This window comes from Erythrolamprus reginae, chromosome 8 (genome assembly GCF_031021105.1).
Source record: "Erythrolamprus reginae isolate rEryReg1 chromosome 8, rEryReg1.hap1, whole genome shotgun sequence".
Classification (NCBI taxonomy): Eukaryota; Metazoa; Chordata; class Lepidosauria; order Squamata; family Dipsadidae; genus Erythrolamprus; species Erythrolamprus reginae.
Window position 1 is genome coordinate 19,010,733 of NC_091957.1, and position 17,691 is coordinate 19,028,423.

The following is a 17,691-nucleotide window of genomic DNA, read 5'->3' on the forward strand; positions in this document are numbered from 1 at the left end:
ACTTCTGGTGGCAAACTGTTCCACGGATTAATTATTCTAACTGTCAGGAAATTTCTCCTTAATTCTCGGTTGCTTCTCTCCTTGGTTAGTTTCCATCCATGGCTTCTTGTCCTCCCTTTATTTGAGCAGTGTATATCCCCCAGTGCTGACTCCATCAATCGTTCGGAAATAAATTTTAGGCATGCATTAGGCACACTCAAACCAAGAAACTGACATTTGCAATTAACACAAAATGACTTGCTGGGCCTAAAATGATAACGCTGGGTGATAACGAAGTCAGAGGGAAAATGGTGTTTACTTGACTTCGTCAAAACTCGACCGATGTGGCAGGACTCTGTCCTAACTTGCAGAGTTTCCCAACAGCCACGAGGTTTTAAAACAAAAAGGGAGGAAAAAATGGAGTTACTACGCCACACGTGTTTTCAAATGTTTTGGGTAAGCTGGCATCACTCCTGCTTCTGCCACCACTAATCCAGAGTTGACTGGAAAGGTAATTAAATCACAAAAACAAAGTAAAATAAATTTAATAAATCTGGTTCCAATATAGAAACATAGAAGACTGACGGCAGAAAAAGACCTCCTGGTCCATCTAGTCTGCCCTTATACTATTTCCTGTATTTTATCTTAGGATGGATCTATGTTTATCCCAGGCATGTTTAAATTCAGTAACTGTGGATTTACCAACCACGTCTGCTGGAAGTTTGTTCCAAGCATCTACTACTCTTTCAGTCAAATAATATTTTCTCATGTTGCTTCTGATCTTTCCCCCAACTAACTTCAGATTGTGTCCCCTTGTTCTTGTGTTCACTTTCCTATTAAAGACACTTCCCTCCTGGACCTTATTTAACCTTTTAACATATTTAAATGTTTCAATCATGTCCCCCCTTTTCCTTCTGTCCTCCAGACTAGACAGATGGAGTTCATGAAGTCTTTCCTGATACGTTTTATGCTTAAGACCTTCCACCATTCTTGTAGCCCGTCTTTGGACCCGTTCAATTTTGTCAATATCTTTTTGTAGGTGAGGTCTCCAGAACTGAACACATTATTCCAAATGGGGTCTCACCAGCGCTCTATATAAGGGGATCACAATCTCCCTCTTCCTGCTTGTTATACCTCTAGCTATGAAGAACCTTCTCAGCAACGGGACGAATAGCCCACTGGGTTATTCGTGGGTTTTTATTTTCAGCAGTTGTGTTCTGAATGAACCACCCTGACATCATTTCTTTTTGAAAATGCCCTTTTTTTTAAATTAGCATTTTAGTAGCTATTTGTCCTCCCCAAATGAAATTTGTCTGGCGCAGAACTTCTGAGAAGAGGGGAGAAAAATAATATCCACGTTGCACTGGAACACACGGCTGGACCAGAATTGATCCATAATGCAGGTTTAACAGCTGAATTACTGTCTGATTCTGAATTTTACTGTTTCGTTTACCTGTGTAAGCATTTATTGTTTTTTTTCCTTCTTTTTGCCAGCTAGCAAAACATCTTCCTGCATTTCGCAACGTGTTTTATAAGCCAGAGTTACCGGAAAGTCACCGTGATACTTATCTGGCCATATAATTTTAGTTATCCATCAGGGGGATGAGGGAGAAATGATAGCGGCTTGCAGGAAAAGGAGTTAAAGGAGGTTTAAGTGTGTTTTACAGCAAAGCAACACAAGGTTTTAACATACACGTTTAAATAATTTCAGGTTTATTTCCCTGCTAGATTCCAGCCTCCTAGAAATGATGAAGGCCGTATTATTTGTTGGTCTGATCCATGAAAAAAGGGCCAGGCAGCACAATAAGCAGAGAGGGAATTGGGCTTGTTTTTCCCACAGGTGTAGAGCCACTGACCCAAAGTCACCTAGCAAGCTTTTGCACTTAAGGCAAAGCAAAAATTAATTTTCTTCCGTTTCTCTTTTCCTGACTCTCAATTTGGACGATTCCCAGCCAGCCTGGTGGAAAACAAGGGAGAAGCCCCATAATGCACTGCAGGTTTGGCCTTCTTTCCTCCTGTGGATTTTTCCACCTTTTAATTCAAGGTCTTTGGAAAGGAACCTGTTGGACTCAACGGGCAGGTCAAGCGGCTTCTCGAGAGACCCAAAGGTGTTTTAACGAAAGGCAACTGGACAACTCAACTCCTACTCTCAAGACGACGCTATAGAGCAGTGATGGTGAACCTATGGCATGGGTGCCACAGGTGGCAAACAGAGCCATATCTGCTGGCACACAAGCCGTTGCCCTAGCTCAGCTCCAACGTGCATGTGTGTTGGTTGATTTTTGGCTTGCACGGAGGCTCTGGTCGTTTTTTTCCTTCTTTTTGCCAGCTAGCAAAACATCTTCCTGCATTTTGCAACGTGTTTTATAAGCCAGAGTTACCGGAAAGTCACTGCGATACTTATCTGGTCATATAATTTTAGTTTTGGGCTTCCGGAGAGCCTCCGGGGGAATAGGGGAGGGCGTTTTTACCCTTCTCTTGCTCCAGGGACCATACTTGGTCCACCAGAAGTTGGGAAACAAGCCATTTCCGGCCTCCAGAGGGCCTCCTGGGGGGCAGAGGAAACTGTTTTCGCCCTCCCCAGGCATTGAATTATGGGTATGGGCACACACACACGCACAATAGCATGCCTCCAACTTCTTTCGGCACCCAAGGAAAATAAGGTTTGCCATCACTGCTACAGAGAATTGTACACCAAAACAACTAGACACAAGAACAGCTTTTTCCCGAACGCCGTCACTTTGCTAAACAAATAATTCCCTCAGCACTGTCAAATTATTCACCAAGGCTGCATTGCTATTACTATTCATCTTCTCATCGTTCCCATCACCCTTCTTCTCCCACCTATGATTGTAAATTGTTGCCTGTATCCTTACAATTTATATGAATAATGATTGTTTCCTGATTGCTTATTTGTACCCTATGACAATCATTAAGTATTGCACCTCATGATTTTTGACGAACGTATTTTTTTTTTATGTCCACTGAGAGCATCTGCACCAAAGACAAATTCCTTCTGTGTCCAATCACACGTGGCCAATAAAGAATTTTATTCTAGTCTGATTTTTAAATTTTCTTATATTTTCTTATATTCTATTCAGTTCCATTCTGTTCCATTCTATTCTATTCTATTCCATTCCATTCCATTCAGAGCATCTGCACCAAAGACAAATTCCTTCGGTGTCCAATCACACGTGGCCAATAAAGAATTTTACTCTATTCTGATTTATTTTCTTATACAGTGCTCATAAAATAAATAAATAAAGGGAATACTTAAACAACACAATATAACTCCCAAGTAAATCAAACTTCTGTGAAATCAAACTGTCCACTTGGAAGCAACACGGATTGACAATCAATTTCACATGCTGTGGTGCAAATGGAATAGTTGTGCAAATGAAATATTCAATGGGAATATTTCATTCATTCAGATCTAGGATGTGTTATTTGAGTGTTCCCTTTATTTTTCTGAGCAGTATATTTTCTTGTACTATTCTGTTCTATTCAGTTCTATTCTGTGAGCATCTGCACCAAAGACAAATTCCTTGTGTGTCCAATCACACTTGGCCAATAAAGGATTCTATTCTATTCTTTATTCTATTTTTTTCCCTCCCTTAGACGTTTCGCTTCTCACCCACGAAGCTTCTTCAGTTCCGACTGAACAATGGGGAACAGAAGGATTTAAATTAAATTTGATTAAACGGATTAAAATGAACTGAATTAAATTTCGATCCACCCTTTAGTCAGAAGCGAGGAAGCGTCTTGGAGGAGAAGCAGAACATCTTCAAAGGAGAAGGGGGGGAAAAGACAATACAGCTGCCTTTTTCGGAAAAGCACCTTTGGGGCAACCATGGCCGATGGAGAATCTCCATAAAGCAGATCTCAATAGAATAGAATAGAATTTTTATTGGCCAAGTGTGCTTGGACACACAAGGAATTTGTCTTGGTGCATATGCTCCCAACGTACATAAAATAAAATATACATTTGTCAAGAATCATGTGGTACAACACTTAATGATTGTCATAGGGGGTCAAATAAGCAATGAAGAAGCAATATTAATAAAAATCTTAGGATATACGCAACAAGTTACAGTCATACAGTCAACATGGGAGGAAATGGGTGATAGGAATGATGAGAAAAACTAGTAGAAGAGAAGTGCAGATTTAGTAGAAAGTCTGACAGTGTTGAGGGAATTATTTGTTTAGTAGAGTGATGGCGTTTGGGGAAAAACTGTTCTTGTGTCTAGTTGTCTTGGTGTGCAGTGCTCTGTAGCGACGTTTTGAGGGTAGGAGTTGAAACAATTTGTGTGCAGGATGTGAGGGGTCAGTAAAGAGGTCAACATAGGAGAATATACCCTATTTTTCAGAGTATAAGACACACCTTAGTTTTGGGGGAGGAACATAGGGTGAAAAAAATCTACCTACCAGGTATTCATCTGGCTAAGCGGCTTTAGTCGGGTCAGCTTCAGCACATCATTTTATCCCCCAGTTAGGGCTAAAAAATAAAATCTTGTTTGGAGGGAGTAGCAATGAAAGAATCCTGCAAGTCAGGAAGATCGTTAGCACCTTGTTAGGGCTGAAAAAAACTTTTTCGGAAGGAATATCAATGAAAAAAAGCCTGCAAAGATATGGGGCTGGGAAAAAAACCTTCTTTGGAATATCAATGAAAACAAGCCTGCAAGCCAGGAAGATCGTTAGGGCTGGAGGGGAAAAAAGCTTCAAAAAATCTACATTCGTATAAGATGCACCAAAAAAGTGTGTCAAATACTCAGAAACATACTGTATATTTTTTGGGAAAATCACTGTCTTCCCAGAGTGTAGAGCCAAGCCTTTGAGCTCTACCCACACTGCAACATCCTGTGCCACACACCAATTTCAGCACAGTATTTTTGCTCCGTTGTTTCCCTTCTAGGCTCGCCCTCCTTCTGCACACTGAACTCTTGTTATGAAATTCCTATGTCCTCTGATAAAATCCCTTATCCAGGTTTCCAGCATATCTAATCATTGCCGTGCCCAGCTGTGAGGGCAGCGAGGCACTGTGGCCAAGCCTGAAGGCCAACAAGAATTATTTCAAGCCACCCAAAATAGTTTTCCAGTTTGCGAGGCCAATGGTTCAATTGCAGCCACGTCCCTGGGATGGACAGGGTCTTTTTCAGCATCCCCCGGGATTCTGTTCCGGGGGATACGGGAATTCTGGGATTTGAAGTTCGCAGGCACTAAAAATTCCAAGGTTGAGGCAACTTCTGTTCCATTGGGTTAAGGTTCTTCCATTTGTTGGGGGTCAGGGGAAAGGGAGGGTCTTGCCTTCTCTTTCTGCTCAAGATCCCCATGGACAATTGGTGGGCCACTGTGTGACACAGAATGCTGGATTCGATGGGCTTTGGCCTGATTCAGCAGGGCTCCTCTTAGCTTCTTATGTTCTCACGGTCAGAAAAATTCTCCTTATTTCCAGCTTGAATCTCTCCTTGAATTTTTACGTATGGTTTGGCCAGGAGCTTTGTGGACAAGAGGCAGCCTGCCATACAGCCGCGCGAATTAAGATGCCAAAAATGAGTGAAAAAGGACCTGGACGAGGGGTTTTGAAAGTGAACCCAGAGAAAGCTAAGAAATGGAAAGATGTCTTCACAACACCATGATTCAGCTCCAGAGAAGTTTATAGGCTATCAGACTGACTTTAAAAGGAATAAAAAAGACAGTAGGGAATTTCATAAAACTAACATATTGTTCATATTGTGCTGCCGACAGGATTGGGACCACTGAACTCAATCTGGAGGACAGAAGGGAAAGGGGGGGACATGATCGAAACATTTAAAAAAGGGTTTAAAAAAGGTTCAGGAGGGAAGTGTTTTTAATAGGAAAGTGAACACAAAAACAAGGCACAATCTGAGGTTAGTTGGGAGGAAGATCAGAAGCAATATGAGAAAATATTATTTGACTGAAAGAGTTGTAGATGCTTGGAACAAACTTCCAGCAAACACGGTTGGTCAATCCACAGGAACTGAATTTAAACATGCCTGGGATAAACATAGATACATCCTAAGATAAAATACAGGAAATAGTATAAGGGCAGACTAGATGGACCAGGAGGTCTTTTTCTGCCATCAATCTTCTATGTTTCTATGAAAATAGGCGTTGATTGCTTACCTGAACGCCTCTTCTCGTACGGTGAGCGGGTACAGCAGTCACATGGGTTGCTCATGTCCAATCCGGTGGAACTGAGCCTAGTATTAAAAAAGCTTGCCGGATCCGCCCCTTCCCCAGAATTCGCGAATCCATAGACTAGGCTCAGTTGTGAAGCTCTGTAGTGTTCAACTCTCATTGTTAGAGGAAGAAAGAGATAGAAAGGTAAAGAAGACACATACAAGGGCGGGAAGTGACTGCTGTACCCGCTCACCGTACGAGAAGAGGCGTTCAGGTAAGCAATCAACGCCTATTCTCCGTACTGAAGGAGCGGGTCCAGCAGTCACATGGGACATACCCAATAGATGGTCCCTAGGGTGGGATTAGCTTGCTATCGTGTGAGATAACGGATTGGAGTACCCTTCTGCCGAAGGCAGCATCCGCTGAAGCGTAAGAATCAATTTTGTAGTGCCTGATGAAGGAATTTGGCGAGGCCCAAGTGGCTGCTTTGCAGACCTCCTCCAACGGGGCTTGAGTCGCCCAAGCGGCCGAGGTGGCTGCGCTCCTGGTGGAATGCGCAGTGATGTTCCTTGGAACTGAGAGGGAGGCCGACTCATAGGCCTTAGATATAGTCCCTCTGATCCAACGGCCTATTACTGTTGAAGACACTTTGGCCCCCATGACTCTGGGATGATAGGCTACAAAAAGTGCTTCTGACCTCCGAAAGGGTCCTGTGCGATGGATATATATTCTCAGCGCTCTGGTGAGATCCAGGGTGTGCCATCTAATTGCCAAGGGATGGTCTCGTTGGAGGCAGAAGGAAGGTAGGACAATATCCTGAGATCTGTGGAACATGGAACTGACCTTAGGTAAGAAGGTGGGGTCCAGTCGCAAGACTACCTTGTCCTGATGGAATTGGCAAAGGTCCTGCCTGATTGAGAGGGCAGCCAGCTCCGAAATGCGTCGGGCAGAGGTAATAGCCACCAGGAAGGCTACCTTAAAGGATAGGTACCTGAGGGACGCCGATTTTAGGGGTTCGTATGGTGCCTGCGTGAGGGAGTGGAGAACCCGTGGCAAATCCCAGGATGGATACCTGTGGACCTTGGAAGGTCTGAGGTTGGCTATGCCCTTGAGGAATTCCTGAACTTCAGGGAAGGATCGGAGAGGCTGTCTGCGGGGGCCCCCTAGGACAGATGAAATGGCTGCCAGATGACGCCGGAGGGTGCTGGTGGAGAGTCCTTTATGGAAACCTTGCATAAGGAAGGAAATAATTCTGTGTATGGGGATGCACAGAGGGGAGAGACCTTCCTGAAGACACCACTGGTGAAACTTGGACCACGTGTGGTCGTAGATTCGATTGGTCGAGCCCCTTCTGGCCTTTAGAATGACCTCCACTGAATCAGGGTCATGCCCACGCAGCTCTAAATCTCTCCTGATAACAGCCAGGCGGTGAGGTGGAACCACTCCGGGTCTGGATGGAAAGAGGCCCCCTGCCGCAGCATATCCCCCGAAACGGGGAGTCGCCAAGGGTCCTGGACGGACAGCTGTTGGAGATCTGCGAACCAGGGCCGGCGGGGCCAATGAGGGGCGATTAAGATTACTCGGGCCCTCTCGGTGAGGACCTTGTGAATCACGTCCGGGAGGATTGGAATCGGAGGAAATGCATAGAGTAGGCCTGGAGGCCATGGACTCCGGAGGGCATTGATCGCTTCCGCTCCCGGGGATGGAAATCTGGAATAGAAGCGAGGGAGTTGGGCGTTCGCATTGGTCGCGAAGAGATCCAGGACTGGTAGGCCGAATCTGAGGGTGATTTGATGGAACAGGTCTTGATGGAGGTTCCACTCTCCTGGGTCTATCGTTGCTCGGGATAGCCAATCCGCCTGGATGTTGAGACTCCCCGAGATGTGATCGGCTAGGAGCGACTGGAGATGTTTTTCCGCCCAAAGGCCCAGCTTGAGGGCCTCCCTCATGAGAGCCTTGGATCTCGTGCCCCCTTGCCTGCAGATATGGCTTTTTGTGGCAATGTTGTCGGTGAGAATGAGAACGTGCCGGTTGGGGATGCGAGGAGAGAAATGCTTCAGAGCCAGGGAGACGGCTCTTAACTCTAGCCAATTTATTGGCCTGGAAGCTTCCTCCGGGGACCACGTGCCCTGGGCTATCATCCCCTGGGCGTGGGCGCCCCATCCCGATAGACTGGCATCTGTGGTGATGACAAATTGATCCGGGCACCTGAACGGGGATCCTCTGTCCATGGCCGGAGACTTCCACCACTTGAAGGATCTGCGAACACTCAGTGGGATGACAATGCATCGATTTGAGTTGCTGTGCCCCGATCTCTGAAAAGGCAACAGAAGCCACTGGAGTTCCCTAGCATGAAGGCGAGCCCAGGGAATGATGCCTATGCATGACACCATCTTCCCCAAAAGAGAAGATAGAGTAACTATGGATACTGAAGGATTAGATAAAATGTTAGAAATTAACTCCACTATACTGAGTTTTCTCTCGGGAGAGAGAAAAACCTGGGAAGATTTTGAATCAATAATGGCTCCCAGGTGAGGAATGGAAGTGGAAGGTTGGAGGTGACTTTTTTTAAAGTTGATGGAAAACCCATGGTCCTGAAGGACTGACATGGTGACAGAAAGGTCTGATTTCACTCTCTCTAGGGAGTTCCCATGAATAAAAATATCATCAAGATAACATAAAATGTGGATGGGAGACGCCCGGATATAGGCCGCCAGGGACCCCAAGAGCTTTGTGAAGACCCGAGGGGCCGAGGAAAGGCCAAATGGCATCGCCCTATACTGGAAATGCCTGCCTTGAAAGGAAAAACGTAAAAATTTTCTGTGGCATTTGGCTATAGGAATGTGAAGGTAGGCCTCAGTGAGGTCTAAGGAGACCATGAAATCTCCCGAGTGAATGGCGGCCAAAATAGAAGACAAGGAGTGCATTTTGAACTTCCTATATTTGATGAATAGGTTTAGTTTCTTTAAATCTAAAATGGCTCTCCAACCTCCGGAGGACTTTGGAACCATAAATAGGATGGAGTAAAAACCTAGGCCCTTCTGACCGGAAGGGACCGGCTGAATGGCTCTAATGGACAATAGATGAGAAATGGCCTCCTCCATACGGTTACCATCTGAGGATGACCTGGGCGAAGGGCAGGAAATAAAACGTTTAGGGGGAGGAGAAATAAATTCTAAAAGAAGGCCTGATTGAACAGTGTCAATGACCCAAGGGTCCTTGGAGGTGAGACGCCAAATTGCAGCGAAATGAGCTAGGCGACCCCCTATGGGAATGGAGGAAAGGTTACCATCTAGGTTTTTTTGAAGCCCTGTTAGAGGCAGCTCCCCTTTGGAAACGAAAACCCCTACCCCTGGAGTTCCTACCTTGGGAACGAAAGCGGGGGGAATACTGACCTGGAGATCTCTGATAGGAAGCCGCTTGATCTTGCTGGCGCCCTGGGCGACGAAAGGACTGCGTTTTAGTAACCTTTTTTGTGGTTGGGCCCAAAACCTTCTTCTTGTCTGTGGTCTCCGTGAGGAGAGGATCCAGAAGATCACCGAAGAGAAGGTCGCGCTTTAAGGGGCCCTGGGATAACTGCCACTTTTGGCGAACTCCCGCTTGCCAAGGGCGAATCCATAGGAGTCTTCTTGCCGTTGTAGAGGCTGCAATAGACTTAGCAGAAAATCTAGTAGATTGTAAGGTGGCATCAGCCACGTACTGGGCAGCTGCAAAGACCTTGTTGAAGTCTTGTTGACCTCTCAAGTCATCTGGAGGAATGTGCTGTTGAAGTTGGCGAAGCCACAGCAGCATGGCTCTGGAGAAGAAGGAGGCTGCTGCAGAACTTTTAATGGCCCAGGAATCAGCGGAGAAACCTCTTTTGAGCATTTGCTCGATGCGCTTGTCCTCTGGACGGAGGACTTCCTCCGCCTCGCCTGGCACAGCCGCTGCCGAGTGAAGAATTTTGACAGGTTCATCTGGTTTGGGAAAAGATAGAAGCTCTTCATAGGAAGAGGAGAGTTTATACAACTTTCTGTCCTTGGTAGAGGGATTAAGGCCAGAGGCTGGAAAATCCCACTGTTTAAGTAAGGCATCTTTAAATAATTTAGGCATAGGGATTACCTCGTTATCCTCCTGTTCCTCTGTGAAGTAAGGTAAATTCTCCTCCGGGGGATCAGTGGAAGTGGAGGCTTGTTTCTCCTGGGCCGCTAATCCCGTAGAAATTCTAGCTTTGAGGAGGAGAGATTTGAATAGTTGAGAAGGGAAAATAGTCATAGGAGGAGGGACCTTTATTTGGGATTCCTCGTCCTCAGATAGGCCCTGGAAAGGGCCTTCATCCTCCTCTACATCCTCATATTCATCTTGGGAGGACTCTGAGTCATCCTGAATAGGAGCTCTGACCGCTGGGGAAGAACCCAAGGGGCGGGAGGAACGAGAAGGAGGAAGAGGTAAAGGGAGCTCATTGATGGAGGAGAGTTTGGCATCAATGGCTTTGGACAACACAGCAAAAATAGATTGGAACTCAGGAGGTAAACTGGAAATATCAGCAGAAATGGCAGAAGAATCCCTAAAGGCCTGGGAGGATCCTGGCTGGGGGGAATCTTCCATAATATCTGGTTCCTCTGGACCTATGCCCCATAGGTTAGGTTGGGGTCTGTCTAGGTTTGGCTCATCCAGAGATAACACAGGGACCCCAGAAGGAGGCAGGCTAGAGGCCTCTGGTGGGTCTTGACTACTGATTACTTGGGCCTGCACTTTCAAACGTTTTGCTGATTTATCATGAATCTTTTGTAGGGCTAGGTCCCTTCTCTTCTCGGCCCTGGTGACCTTGGTCGAGGGGCGGGCCCCTGGAGAAGAGGAGGAAGAGGCCTGGGGGATACTAGTAATCTCATCGCCTGTAGGCCTGGCCTCTCTGGGACCTTTAGTTGTGCCTCTCTTGGGAAAGGTAGCCATAGTCTGACAATTAACAGAAGACAAGGCTGAGCCAATAATTAAATTATAAGGAGAAGATTTCAAGGACTTCCCAAGAGGAATGGATCCTGCTTCGAGGCCTCGAAGCTGCTGAAACGTGAGGACAATCTGGGCAAACCCAGAGTTCGTGCCCCCAAATCCAGCGGGGCCAGCCTCCCTAAACTTTGCAATTAAGTAAAACCAAGGCACTCTGGTTGGAGGCTAGGCCGGTGGAGAATTTAGCCTGGGACCCCCAAGGCCCGCTCCCGGATCCACGCGGTGGACTGAGGCCTACGCGGCTGGCAGAAGGCCAACACGAGAGGCCTAGATATTTTAAGAAAGGGCGCGAAGGCCTTCGCGCCCAAAAAATCGCTTCGTAGAATTTCTTAAGGGGAAAAGCGATCGACTAAGTCCAGGAGACTAAAGGCGTCCCACTCCGCAGGAGGTATTTTATAAGCCCTTAAATATATTTTTATACAATAATTAAGCAATAATCCAATAATAAATACTTGCACCAGGACCTCCAGGCCAAGGGATTAGAAGAATCCGCAAGCGGCCGCAGGAATCGTAACCGGCAAAACCGCCGGGGGAAAACGAAACCGCAACTTCTCCCAAGTAAAAAAGCCTAGCCGCTTTTATTTTATTTCCTTTTTAAAACGGCTGGCGCAAATAGTGCAAGTAATTGAATAAAGACAATAAATCTTACTACTTTTTTGAAGGAAAAGTCGAAGGGAAGGTGTTAGAATGTTGAACGAGCATTCACAATACAACCGCAGGATATGCGAACTGAGCGAATTCTGGGGAAGGGGCGGATCCGGCAAGCTTTTTTAATACTAGGCTCAGTTCCACCGGATTGGACATGAGCAACCCATGTGACTGCTGGACCCGCTCCTTCAGTACGGAGAACTAACATTCACCCCCTGGTCTATGAGTGAAGAATGATAGAATGAACGTGAGTGATTGGTTTTAAATATATAGGGGTTATATACAGAGGAATATACAGAGGAATCATTGAGTCTGTCATCTGCACATCTATAACTGTCTGGTTTGGTGCTGCAGCCCAACAGGACCGACACAGACTTCAGAGGAGAACCAGAACTGCAGAAAAAACAATTGCTGCCAACCTGCCTTCCATTGAGGACCTGTATACTGCACGAGTCAAAAAGAAGGCAGGGAAAATATTTACTGACCCCTCACATCCTGGACACAAATTGTTTCAACTCCTACCCTCAAAACGTCGCTACAGAGCACTGCACACCAAGACAACTAGACACAAGAACAGTTTCTTTCCAAACGCCATCACTCTACTAAACAAATAATTCCCTCAACACTGTCAGACTTTCTACTAAATCTGCACTTCTATTCTACTAGTTTTTCTCATCATTCCTTTCACCCATTTCCTCCCATGTTGACTGTATGACTGTAACTTGTTGCTTATATACTAAGATTTTTATTAATATTGCTTCTTCATTGCTTATTTGACCCCTATGACAATCATTAAGTGTTGTACCATATGATTCTTGACAAATGTATATTTTATTTTATGTACGCTGAGAGCATATGCACCAAGACAAATTCCTTGTGTGTCCAATCACACTTGGCCAATAAAAATTCCATTCTATTCTATTCTATTCTATTCTATTTTAGAGTATAACTTATGTTTATATATTTATTTGTTTGAGTATTGAGATTTTAATGTATTTTTAATATTAGATGTCTTCATGTTTTGTATTTGTTTATTATAAACCGCCCTGAGTCCCAGGAGAAAGGCGGCATAGAAAGGCAGACTGCATTGGCTACCGATCTGTTTTCGGACACAATTCAAAGTGTTGGTTATGACCTATAAAGCGCTACATGGCATAGGACCAGACTCTCTCCGAGACCGCCTTCTGCCGCACGAATCCCAGCGACCGGTGAGGTCCCACAGAGTTGGTCTCCTTAGAGTACCTTCGACCAAACAATGTCGGCTGGCAGGACCTAGGGGAAGAGCCTTCTCTGTGGGGGCCCCGGCCCTCTGGAATCAGCTCCCTCCGGAGATTAGGATTGCCCCCACCCTCCTTGCCTTCCTGAAGAGTTTAAAAACTCATCTTTGTCACCAGGCCTGGGGTTACTAGATCTTCCCCCTGACCAAGGAATGTTTTTAGTGTGATTTATTGAATGAATGTTAATGAAACTTTTTAAAGTTAGAATTTTTAAAGATTATGTTTATGTATATTAATTGGATTACTGTACTATTGTGTCTTTATATATGAACCACCCTGAGTCCTCGGAGAGTGGCGACATACAAATCCAATTAAATAAATAAATAGAAATCTGATTAAACAAACAAACAAATAAATAAATTTGGGATAAATATGTGGATAAGTATCTTTTTAAAAGTGAAAAGAAAATTAAGAGAATGCTACTTTTTTTCTATACCAGGATCAACATTGAAGCATGGAAAGAAGATGCTGGAAGCTGTTACCCCCCAAAAAAAAATTACAGGTGGGGGCCAAGACCAAAATTATTACATTTCTTTCCCATTCACCTACGCTGACATGTTATTAAAATTAAGAAAACACAATTATTCCGGCCAGGTATTTAAAGTAATTTCCATCTCCCTGCAACAGTAAATATTGTTATCTGGACAGTAATTTAGCACGTCTCAAGGCTTATACACCTTCCTGCCTCCATAGATCACATGCATGATTTTTATTTATCTTCCTTACCCTACACTTCTTAAAGAGTTCTCTCTTTCTGGGGTTGACGGTGAGTTGGTTTTAAAATACAGTTAGTTATTACCTTACTCGGTCAAAACGTAACAAATGATTGCTTTAAAAACAGTGGTCCCCAACGTTTTTTCCACCAGGGACCAGTTTCAGCAAGGCAATTTTTCTATGGCCCGGTGGGGGCGGAAAGGGGTGTGGTTGGGGGCGGGATTAAGCATGGGGGTGCTGGTCCTCCCCGCCCCTCTTTCCCGCCATTGCCCTGTGGCCGGCAGAACCTGCCTCCCAAGCCCTCTTGCCCAGCGGGAGGCTAAGCACTGGAGAGAGGGGGTCAGGCTGGCCCTCCTGCCTCCCCCCAGCCAAAAACGCAAAAGCGCCCTGCGGCAGAAGCCAAAAGAGGCTTGAGCCTCTCGGTCCTTCCCGCCCCTCTGTCCCGTCCATTGTCCTGTGGCCGGCAGAACCTGCCTTCCGAGGCCTCTTGCCCGGCGGGAGGCGAAGCGCTGGAGGGAGGGGGGTGGCGGCATGAGGGCCGGCAGCTGCTGACTCCACGGACTGGTGCAACATGCCCCGCGGCCCGGTACTGGTCCGCGGCCCAGTGGTTGGGGACCCCTGCTTTAAAAAGACAACTTTTCAAGCGCAGAAAAAAATAAAATAAAATATACGCCAAGGAACCGATTATTTTAAAACCGTTACTGTTCATGGAAAAGTCCAAGAGTTTCTTTTGGGGTGAAAGGTTTTCACGGTAAACATAGAAACATAGAATATTGACAGCAGAAAAAGACCCCATGGTCCATCTAGTTTGCCCTTATACTATTTCCTGCATTTTATCTTAGGATGGATATATGTTTATCCCAGGCATGTTTCAATTCAGTTACTGTGGATTTTCCAACCACGTCTGCTGGAAGTTTGTTCCAAGCACCTACAACTCTTTCAGTAAAATAATATTTTCTCACGTTGCTTCTGATCTTTTCCCCAACTAACCTCAGATTGTGTCCCCTTGTTTTTGTGTTCACTTTCCTATTAAAAATACTTCCCTCCTGAACCTTATTTAACCCGGGATTAGCTGCGGATTTGGGAAAAATAGCAAACCCTGCCATGGGAAGAAATTTCCAGATTTAAACCATGGTAGAAGTTAATCCTCAAATCTGATCGTGGTTAAAAGGGTTGACATGTAAACATCAATCTCCTTCAAAGAGACCGGAATGAATTATGCTATATCTTCTCGTATTTGAGTCATCTTAAGAAGGGCAATATAGAAATCTAATTAATAAATAAGTAAATAAATATTTTTTTCATCTTTTTGCCTTCACAAATATCCTGCGAGGTAGATCACGGAAAGAGATTAAACCGGGCCAGTCCAGCCAGGGTCTTTTGGGAGTTACATGGCTCCCCAGATTTGGAGGTTTCATGGCTCCCCAGATTTGGGGGTTTCTCCCCAGATTTGGGGGTTGGTCAGAAGCCGAACTGCCAGGACTGAAGCCTTCAACCTGCAGACTCTGGGTACAGCTAGCACCACAGGAGAGCCCAATATTTCCTGTCATAAACTGAAACTTTGGTTGAGTTCTGTCTTGTTTTTTCACCCGTCTGGCCCTCCGCTGATAAGTCAATCAGCGCAGTTGATAAATTCACTAACCCGGCCACTAAGCGAAAATGCCTTCCCCATTAACTGTGCTTGTCGGACGGTCGCAAGAGGGGAATTACGTGATCCCCGGGACACTGCAACCGCCATAAGTACAAGTCAGTTTCTAAGCATCTGAATTTGGATCAGTAGGGATGCTGCAACGGTCGTAACTCCTCACACCTATGACCAGATGACTGGAACTTGTTGCTTATAACCTTATGATTTGTATTAATATTGATTGTATCCTGATTGCTTATTTGCACCCTGTGATAATCATTAAATGTTTTACCTCATGATTCTATTTAAAAAATTACCTCTAGATTCTTTTTAAAAAAAATTTACCTCATGATTCTTGACAAACGTCTCTTTTCTTTTCTGTACACTGAGAGCATCCGCACCAAGGACAAATTCCTTGTGTGTCCAATCACGCTTGACCAATAAAGAATTCTATTCTATTCTATTCATTCCAATATTCTATTCTATTCCTATTCTAATGATTTATAATTTATAATTAGCTATTCTCTATTCTCTACTCTCTATTCTGTTCTTATTCTATTCTATCCTATTCTATTCTACCCTAACCTATTCTTACAATTAAATGAATATTGTTTCCCGATTGCTTATTTGTATCCTATGACAATAATTAAGTGTTGCACCTCATGATTCTTGCCAAATGTCTCTTTTCTTTTATGTACACTGAGAGCATCTGCACTGAAGACAAATTCCTTGTGTGTCCAATCACGCTTGACCAATAAAGAATTCTATTCTATTCTATTCTATTCATTCAAATATTCTATTCTATTCCTATTCTAATGATTTATAATTTATAATTAACTATTCGATATTCTCTACTCTCTATTCTGTTCTTATTCTATTCTATCCTATTCTATTCTATCCTACCCTAACCCATTCTTACAATTAAATGAATATTGTTTCCCGATTGCTTATTTGTACCCTATGACAATCATTAAGTGTTGCACCTCATGATTCTTGACAAATGTCTCTTTTCTTTTATGTACACTGACAGCATCTGCACTGAAGGCAAATTCCTTGTGTGTCCAATCACACTTGGCCAATGAAGAATTCTATTCTAATTGTGAAAAATGGACCTGAGACGGTTTTTTCCCTAGTACCGTCCTAACTTTGAATAGTCAATAAACAGATCTTTGGAAATCAAGGACTACCTGTTATTGTTGAACCTTATACAGAACGTTTCCTCCCCACCCCGCAAAGAATAGTCCTTTCCCAATTCTTATTCTTCTTCAGACCCCTGAAGACAAAATTCTTAAAACTTTTTTTTAAAAAGATGAAACCGCTTATCAGAAGGCAGGCCAAGAAAGAAACAGTTATCACCTTACCTCATCTCAATTTTGCTCTCTTTCTCTCTCTACTTCTTGGCTCTGACTTCAAAAGGGCTGGCTTCTCTGAAGAAGAAGACCACGACGAAGGAGGAGGAAGGCCTGGTCTCTTCTCTACAAAGAAAGAAAGAAAGAAGATAACAGGTTTAAAACAAAAAGATACCACAAACCCCCAACAAAAGTTCAGTTAGGCAAACAAGAAAGAGACATGCACGAAATACCGAACTGGCATCTCCGAGGGATGCTGCCTTCACTCTCTCATTTGCTATCAGATCCAAATAAAAGAGAGGAAGAGAGACAGAGAGAGAAAGAGAGAGAGAACGAGACAGACAGACAGAGAGAGGCAGAAGTTAAATGCTGTTGCAACCTTCAAAGCGTGCAGAACTCTTCCTGTAGGAGCTTGTTGGAAGTTGCCCAACACGCTTTGGCTTCAAAGCGTGGAGAGAAGTCTTAGTCCTACGAAACGTAGAGGAGTCTGAGGAAGAAGAAGAGGAGGAAGAGTGGGAAAAGCAGAGAGGGAGCCTACCTCGAGTTTTCCAACTCTCTCGGCTCTTCCCTTGGACAGCTGCAATGTTTCACGTTCTTCCCACCCCGTCTGCGTGCCCGGTTTCTCCCCCTCTCCAGAAGTCTCCAAAAAGGCCCGGCCCCTCCCACACATACACACGCTTTACATAATGACGGGGCCCTGAGATTACAGGCTGTTGGGGTTTTTTTGGCAGCCTCCTTGTCCCAGCTCCAAGGTAACAAGTTGAAAGGGAGGAGGAGGCCGAAGAAAGGCGAGCGAGTGGCGGAAGGGAACTAAAATGGACTTCTGAGCGCTAGTGGTTGTTACTTTAAAAAATAAAAAAGCGGAAGGGAACTTGTTCTTCAGGTTGGAAACAGAAAGGAATCGGTTTACGGCTTGTGTTTGCACACTCCCTGGTTTTTTTTTTCCCCTTCCCTTGGACAGACCGCTGAT

At 44.7% G+C, this 17,691-nt stretch overlaps 1 protein-coding gene across 1 annotated transcript in view; it reads right to left on the minus strand.

The window, feature by feature from the left end:
* Nucleotides 1-17,481, minus strand: part of PLCH2 (phospholipase C eta 2) — a 264,606-nt gene extending 247,125 nt beyond the window's left edge. The window contains 2 exon segments of the mRNA XM_070759112.1: nucleotides 16,734-16,847; nucleotides 17,260-17,481. The gene's annotated coding sequence lies outside the window, so the exon portion shown is untranslated.
* Nucleotides 17,482-17,691: the final 210 nt, after the last annotated feature.